The sequence below is a fragment of the Frieseomelitta varia genome, unplaced genomic scaffold (assembly GCF_011392965.1).
Source record: "Frieseomelitta varia isolate USP_RPSP 00005682 unplaced genomic scaffold, Fvar_1.2 scaffold_182, whole genome shotgun sequence".
NCBI lineage: Eukaryota > Metazoa > Arthropoda > Insecta > Hymenoptera > Apidae > Frieseomelitta > Frieseomelitta varia.
In genome coordinates, this window is record NW_025109550.1 from 1,830,357 (window position 1) to 1,837,737 (window position 7,381).

Genomic DNA, 7,381 nt, shown 5'->3' on the forward strand with positions numbered 1-7,381 from the left:
AGAGAGGATTTTCACGAACAAACCTCGTCGCCTTCTCAAGTTTCTCCGAAAGACGAGACTAGCGAGAGCAGTGGCAGGTTTTCGAGAAGGCAGGGCACGGGGACAAGAAGGAGATCCCACGAGGCGATCTCGAGACCGAGGACGAAGAAAACGCCGGAGAACTTGGCGTACCTATGCCTTCGCGTGATCTATGAAAATGTAATGCGGTGCGCGGAGAGGATTCGAGATTTCGTTTGCGAAAATACGCGCGATGAAAGATCTTTTTTCTAGAAAAATTAGAGATCGCCAACCGCGAAATGTTCGATTTTCATCAGCGAGTACGCGATTAACACGTAATAATTCGTTAATTGGTTTCAGCCTCAGATCTTCACCCTCACGAATTTGAACGGAGTGAAACCGAGGCAGGATCTCGGTCAAAATGGAGTCGAGGATATGATTCAATTGACGTGAGTTTACTGTTTCAACCGTGAACCATCCGTATCCCCCGTGAAATTAAGACATTGATTAATTGAAATTGCAGCGACTTGAACGAAGCTTCTCTGTTATGGAACCTCAAGATTCGTTACGACAAGGAACTAATATACGTACGTGTCTTCTCATTCGTTTGAACGTTGTGTATATGCATATATAATTCGATGACAATTTTTTTTTTTTTTTTTTTTTTTTTCACAAAAAGTCCTAACAGTCTTTCGTACAAGATAATTCTGACTTTCGAGAATTATAGAAAATGGCACGAACAGAAATTATGATATATTAATGGTACCCATAGGTAATGTTTCTTTTTTCAAAATTAACAGATATTGCCAGTGACAATAATTTAACTTATTATGACATAATCTATATTCTGATTAAATATAAATTTAGGGTGCTCATTAAATTAAATTATATTACAGACTAAACCTGTATAAACTGTAATTATGAGTAAAACAAAATTTTCTACAATCATCAAAAAATTATATACATTATTTATAGGTAACTCCTAATATTATCCCCCTAATATTTTATTTCCTTCTTCTTTCGTAGTCAACGCTGGCCGCTGTTGAGCTCGCTTTTTTGAAATATTAAAAAAAAAAAAAAAAAAACCAGGGAACTCTAATCGGTACGAGACCACTAAATATTCACCCATCTATCTATCCATCCATCCATCTATCGTTCGTCTATTCTCGTCCATCCGGAATTAACGTCCCGGTGTTCGATCACCGACGAAAGAGTTCATTCATCCGGGTCTGGTCGGCGAGCATCGGTCGTTTCATTCATCGCCAACTCGAAAGAGTCTCCGCCGGCGCAAAAATACCGTCCGCGAGTAGAGATATACGCAGTCGGCGATAACACATGCACTAGATCTTGAGGCGCTTTCAATGACAAACGGGCGAGACGCGAGACGACGGCTCGACGTTTGGCTCGCGTTCCGCGAAATCGCCGGCCGGCTCGTCTGCGTTTCTACCTCCGTAACTACGCGATAAGGGGAACTAGGTCGTTGAAAAATTCGCCCGATACCTCGGCCGAACTAGGTGGAAAAATCGACGACGCGATAGCGAGCTCTCGCGAGTTGCTCGGGGCCAACGTCAGCAGAACGCGAGTCGAACCACCACCAGGGGCTAACGCTCTTATGTAACCGAGCGTCGCCAGAACGTGGCACGCTCCCACTTTTACGCCGTCTCTTCTTCGCCATAATCGCCGCGGGTATTTCCGTCACGCGCCGCATCGTCGACCTTCCGGCGCGCAGACGAATCCACCGAATCGCGTCGACGATTTTCTGACGAGTGTCAGCGCCTCGGCTATCAAGCATTTTTCTTCCTTTTCTGTTTCTCTCTTTATTATTATTTTTTTTTTTTTTGAGGGGGGGGGGTTGATCGACAGTGAAGAATAAGAGGCTAAGTACCATCCATTTGTGCGAATGAGAATCGTGTAAATACAGTCTTAGTGCCAAAAGAGGACAAAATATTGGAAAGGAAAGCTAACCTAGAATAGAACAATAAAAAAATAATAACAATAGATAATTTTCAACAAAAGTAAATTTTATTCGGCGTCGCTACTGTTTCAATTCGAGACGATCAACCTTTTCTTTTCAATTGGCACAAACTTATTATCCTCGTCGCTTGAAATATTCGACTTTGTTTTCGTTCGTTAATAGTAATCACTCCGGTCGATTTGCTCTCAGACTTATCTTTCGTCAAGCTTTTAAAAATTCGACACGCTCGAACGTCGCTGAATAATTATAAACCAACTTGTAGAAAACAACACGCTGCGAGTTCCCTTGCCTGTGGTTCATGCTGTTACTGTCACGCTGTTAAAAATGTCAACTTTTTCGAATGATTTGCTCTCTTCAATCTTATCTTTCGCTAAGTTTTCATCAAATTCGACGTGCTCGAACGTAACAGCGGCTTGTAGAAAACAAACACTGTACGAGTTTTCTTATCGTTATTAGTTTCTGTTGGTGTGCACTTTTAAAAAATTCCAGAAAAATATATTTCCCGACCTCCAATAAATTGATATCGCGTATGAAAAGTGCCACAGTAACAAATAGTGTTATATAATTTAATATATATATATATATATATAAATAATATTAATATAAATATTAAATATTATAAATATTATTATATATTACTATTATAAATAATAATTAAATAAGTTATTATATAAATTTTATTATATTAATATTATATTAATATTATTATAATTATTATAATATTATAATATTATATTAATATTATTATAATATTATTGTAATATATATTAATATTATTATATAAATAATAATTAAATAAGTTATTATATAAATTTTATTATATTAATATTAAGTATATTATATTAATATTAATATTATTATATAAATAATAATTATAGTTATATATATAAATAATATTATTATAACAATTATAATTAAGTTATAATATAAATAATATAAATATTATTATAATATTATAATATAAATAATTAATAATATAAATATAATATTATAATTAATTATATAAATATAATTTACCGCGTAAAAGAAAGTTGCCACCGCGGAGGGCCGTCTTCGCGTTCGAAGAACCTTCGAAAAATTTCATCGATCCGGTTCCCGATCCGTAACGATCGAGAGCCATCGCATAAACAACGCGGGATAGTACGTAGCTAGCTTGTCGGGTCGATGTATTCTCGGTTGTTTATTTAGGCCAGCGGAGGTGAATCGCTCGGTTGAAACTGGCATGCACGCCGGAAACGCGATCGCAGTGGCGAACTCGATGGCTCACGAAACACACCGGCACCTTGAAAATAATGGATCTCGACGCGTACTGTCGTTTGCATTGTCTAGTCGTCTAGCCTTCGAGCAAAAGACGAGGAAAACCGGGGAACGTTTGTAGAAAAATTCGTCGTCGATCTAACAAGTTTCTTTCAGGACTGACAGTATTAGCTCAGCGATAACTAGCTGAGTAGTAATAGTCAGTAATAGCCGTCGAACTTATTCACAGAGCAAATTCCAGTTGTTGATCATCTATAATATTGCTTTCCTCCTTCCTACGATTTAACATAGACAAATTATAAAAAGACGCGCTAAGAAAAGATCAAGGCTCTTTTCCATCCTTGCCAATCACGATTACAACGTAGAATGAACCCTCTTAACCCTTTGCTGATGATTATGACGAACGTATACATATTGGTGTTGTACGATTCGATGTACGATAGTATTAGGAATACCTGTAAGTGATGTCGTTGTTTTTTCAAATTTAATAAACATGTGTCATCCAGTGGCAAAAAAACATTGTCATCTAGTGTCAAAAAAAAAATTTGCGCAGTATCAAATATTATATATCTATTAATTTAAAATATTAATAGTTTTTATTACTTAAAATTTAATATTATATTTAAGAAAATGAATTAAATTATTTATTTTATAAATTTTAAATTATTTTAAATTACTTTATTATATTATTTATTATTTATATAAAATTATATATTATATATATAAAATTAAATATTTACATGTAATGTAAATCTTTTTAATTTTGATGATTAATAGTTTATTCAACTTAAAATTTTAATATCAATTGATTAATAATAAATAAATATTTTTTAAATTTACAATTTAATGTTTTTTATAAACTATAATTAAAACACGACATTACTTATGGGTACTTCTATTGTAATATTGTACAGACGCCTAGAATGAAAGCTACAATAATAATATGAAAAGAACAAAAGAATTTCAGAAAGAAGAGATTTCTGAAGGCTCGATAATTCACATAAACTGCACTTTTTATTGCTTTTTACGAGAGTTTAACAAATGGTAAATGGAGGATATTATTTTCCCAGAGAAACTATGTATCATTAATCTTGTACATTATATTTGTTCTAGCAAATCCGCAATACACGTTGATGATTGATTCTTGACGAACCTTCTAAGTACTAACGTCCGATACATCGATATATCTATGTAATATCTGAGAAAGCCGAATGTCCGGTCTCTCTCTTCTTGTTTTGAGTAGCTTGAGTCTTTATTTGATTTGATTAACTTGTGAAAATATAGAAACAACAATAATTTATATGAAAACACGTTCACTGGCGAGAGAGGATTTAAATACCCCGTCCCTAGAAGGATTTTAAACGAAACACACGTGCTAGAAAGATATGAACAACAAAATTTCGTGTTAAATGCCATTTGAACGATTATTTATCAACGCCGTGCCATTTTATCTGAAGCTTCGCAAATAAATTGCTGGTAGATGATACGAAATGTACGTTCGTCGAGGGCAAGGTATAAATGTCGTTCCTTTGACACGGACATCCAACACCGACATTCGATGAATGCCATCATCGTTCGTGGAATGTCAAGACACTCGACTCGTAAACAACTTGATCGATTTGCCAATTATTAATAGTCGATTCGCTAATTATTAATACTGATACGCGTGGGCGAGAGAGTATCTAAAAATACGTAGAAAAATGGCGTCTGAGATATTCTCGAAGCGGTTGGAGAACGAGACGCGTTTGACGCGTTTGTTTCTCACGCGTCTTTGGCATTATTTTTTACGCATTCGTAATGGCGCAACGCTCCAACGATACACACACCGTCACAGCGTGTTTCCCAGCAGGTTGCGTTTCGATAATCACGGTGGAAATTCGCGGAATTGCAAAGTGGTGAGCCAATATGGCGGACGAATTTCCTTATCGGCCGATATTTCTCTTTCTTCTTTTTTTTTTTTTTTTTTTCAAACACGCCACACTCGCGAAATCCAAATGATAAAACGAAATGTAGGTTGCACGGAGGGAAATACGTTCGTCTCGTTTAGCAGAAACTGCAAACGGCGCACGAACGAAGGCTTGCGTAACCCAGAAACCGAGACTATAACGTACACGCGAAAAAATGTCTTGCGACTGTACTTTCGCGGGATTAAAATTTGTGCTCGGCTTCCGTTCAGCTTTGCAAGTTTGGATATGAATGAAAATTGAAAACAATCGCCTCTCGAAGCTTTATTGTCCGTCCGACTGACTTTATTGTTGCTTGTTATGCGATACGATGGAATTACAAAAGTTTCCGACATCTTCCGCCGAGGCGGACGTAACCGGCGCGACAGCGTAAAGGTGCCATCAAGATGTAATCGTGGCTGTACGTTTCCATCGATGCGTTCGCGATGCTCAGCGTCCAAATTAATCCCAATAAGACAGCCGATATAGAGAATTTCATCCTGTGTGTTTGAAACAGAAAGAAAGAAGGCGCGTTAACGCGTGGAATTGAATTACACGACGGAAATGATCAGTTTGTAAATTCTTTTCACGCCAGTTTTTGCAGGGACTTGAACGAATTTTGTAAAAAGCTCTTGTGCATGAAACTTAATCTGACCTGACTTAACTTGAACTTAACTTTTTTCTGTTCCTCGCATTTCTAATTTCTCTGCAATTTTTGTTTACTTCAGCACCAGAACTGAGTCAAAGTGAAGCATAAAATTTTCAACCGGAGACGTTGAAGTAAAAGCGCTCCGCTTTGCAATTACAAGCTTTTATTTGTGTATTTTAGAATTATTCAAGTTTCTATAAAACACACACGTGAAATATCTGAAGAAAAATTATCAACCGGCCATTTCGGTCTAATGAAACTCGTTAACGAATTTTCATCGAAATTATCGAAACTTATTAAACAGAATACAAAATTTAATTTTGATAAGAACACCTCGACACTTTCGAAAATTTCTCGGAATCACTCTGAGACGCGTGAAGCCTCGATACAGGATACGCTTCGACAGGAAACATTTTCAAACAGTTGTTCGCTTGAGCACTTGAGCTTTGTGACTCTGGACACCTATCTGAACTTGAAATTTTCGTTCGAGAGTGAAGATAAAGAGACGATATCGATACGCATAATTGTTACCCAGAAGATTCTTCGTTCGAGCGTCGATTTGTTGCGATGTTATTGCCACCGAGCCTTCCGACGAGAGAATTTCCACGGAAGAAAGTGTATTTCCTTCGTGTCGGGGCGTGAATGAATGGTACACACTGTTCGAGCGTTTGTCCGCATCTATTTTGATGCAATCGAGGAACAGTATTCCCGGCGAACTGGCGTACGAAGAGCATCTGACTCTCTCTCGGAGTTATATAAATCGGCGGTGTTGCTCGGAAAATTTTCTAGAAAATTTGCGTGCATCATCGAGAAATTCTTCGATAAGGGGCGCAAGAGCCATCGGAACTTGTGTTAATGACACTGGATGAAAACAGATAAAATTCTTTCGTCAGTCGCTTTTTCTCAAAGATAGCACTTCGACTCGGTCGATTAGTTATGCGAGGAAATCGTGGAACGGCTCGGTTTTTCTTCGTTTCGTGTCGCGAATATCTCAGTAGTTTGCTAGTCTGCTTTTAGTACTCTCTTTTTTTTTTTTTTTTTCTTCCTTCAAAGATTATTCCAGTCTCATGCATCAGGAATATTTTCCTTTTTTCTGAAATTAAACAACCTCGCTTCTTGTCTAACGCGTTGGCTAATCACGCGAGATACTCGCGTGGAATAATTAATCTATCTTCGTTTCGCGACTAGGTGAATATCTCGTCTAGTCTGTTTTTTCTTTCTCTTTTTTTTTTTCCATCGTGACAATTATTCTAATCCCGTGCGTCGGGAACTTTTTTTTCAGAAATTGAACTAACTTGTTTCTCGTTCGACGTGTCAGCCAGTCGTACGGGGAGGGAGGAAGAAAAAAAAATTGCGGAATAATTTATTCATCTTCGTTTCATCACAAATATCTTAGCTAGTCTGCTCTTTTTTTCTTCTCTCGCCTCATTCTCGAAGATAATTCCGACTTTTTTGCTACAAATCGAACTCCTTTCTCGTTCAACGTGTCATTCACTTCTATACTCGAACGAAACTGGTTGAAATAATAAAAAAGGAAGGTGTAAATTCTGTCTCTCTCTC

The 7,381-nt window shown here is 36.9% G+C and overlaps 1 long non-coding RNA gene across 1 annotated transcript; it reads right to left on the bottom strand.

Moving 5' to 3' along the window:
- Nucleotides 1–5,449: 5,449 nt before the first annotated feature.
- Nucleotides 5,450–6,624, bottom strand: LOC122538866. Its single transcript, XR_006308934.1, has 2 exons — nt 6,353–6,624; nt 5,450–5,672 (listed from the first exon to the last, which is right to left on the bottom strand). It is a non-coding gene; the product is annotated as an uncharacterized LOC122538866 (long non-coding RNA).
- Nucleotides 6,625–7,381: the final 757 nt, after the last annotated feature.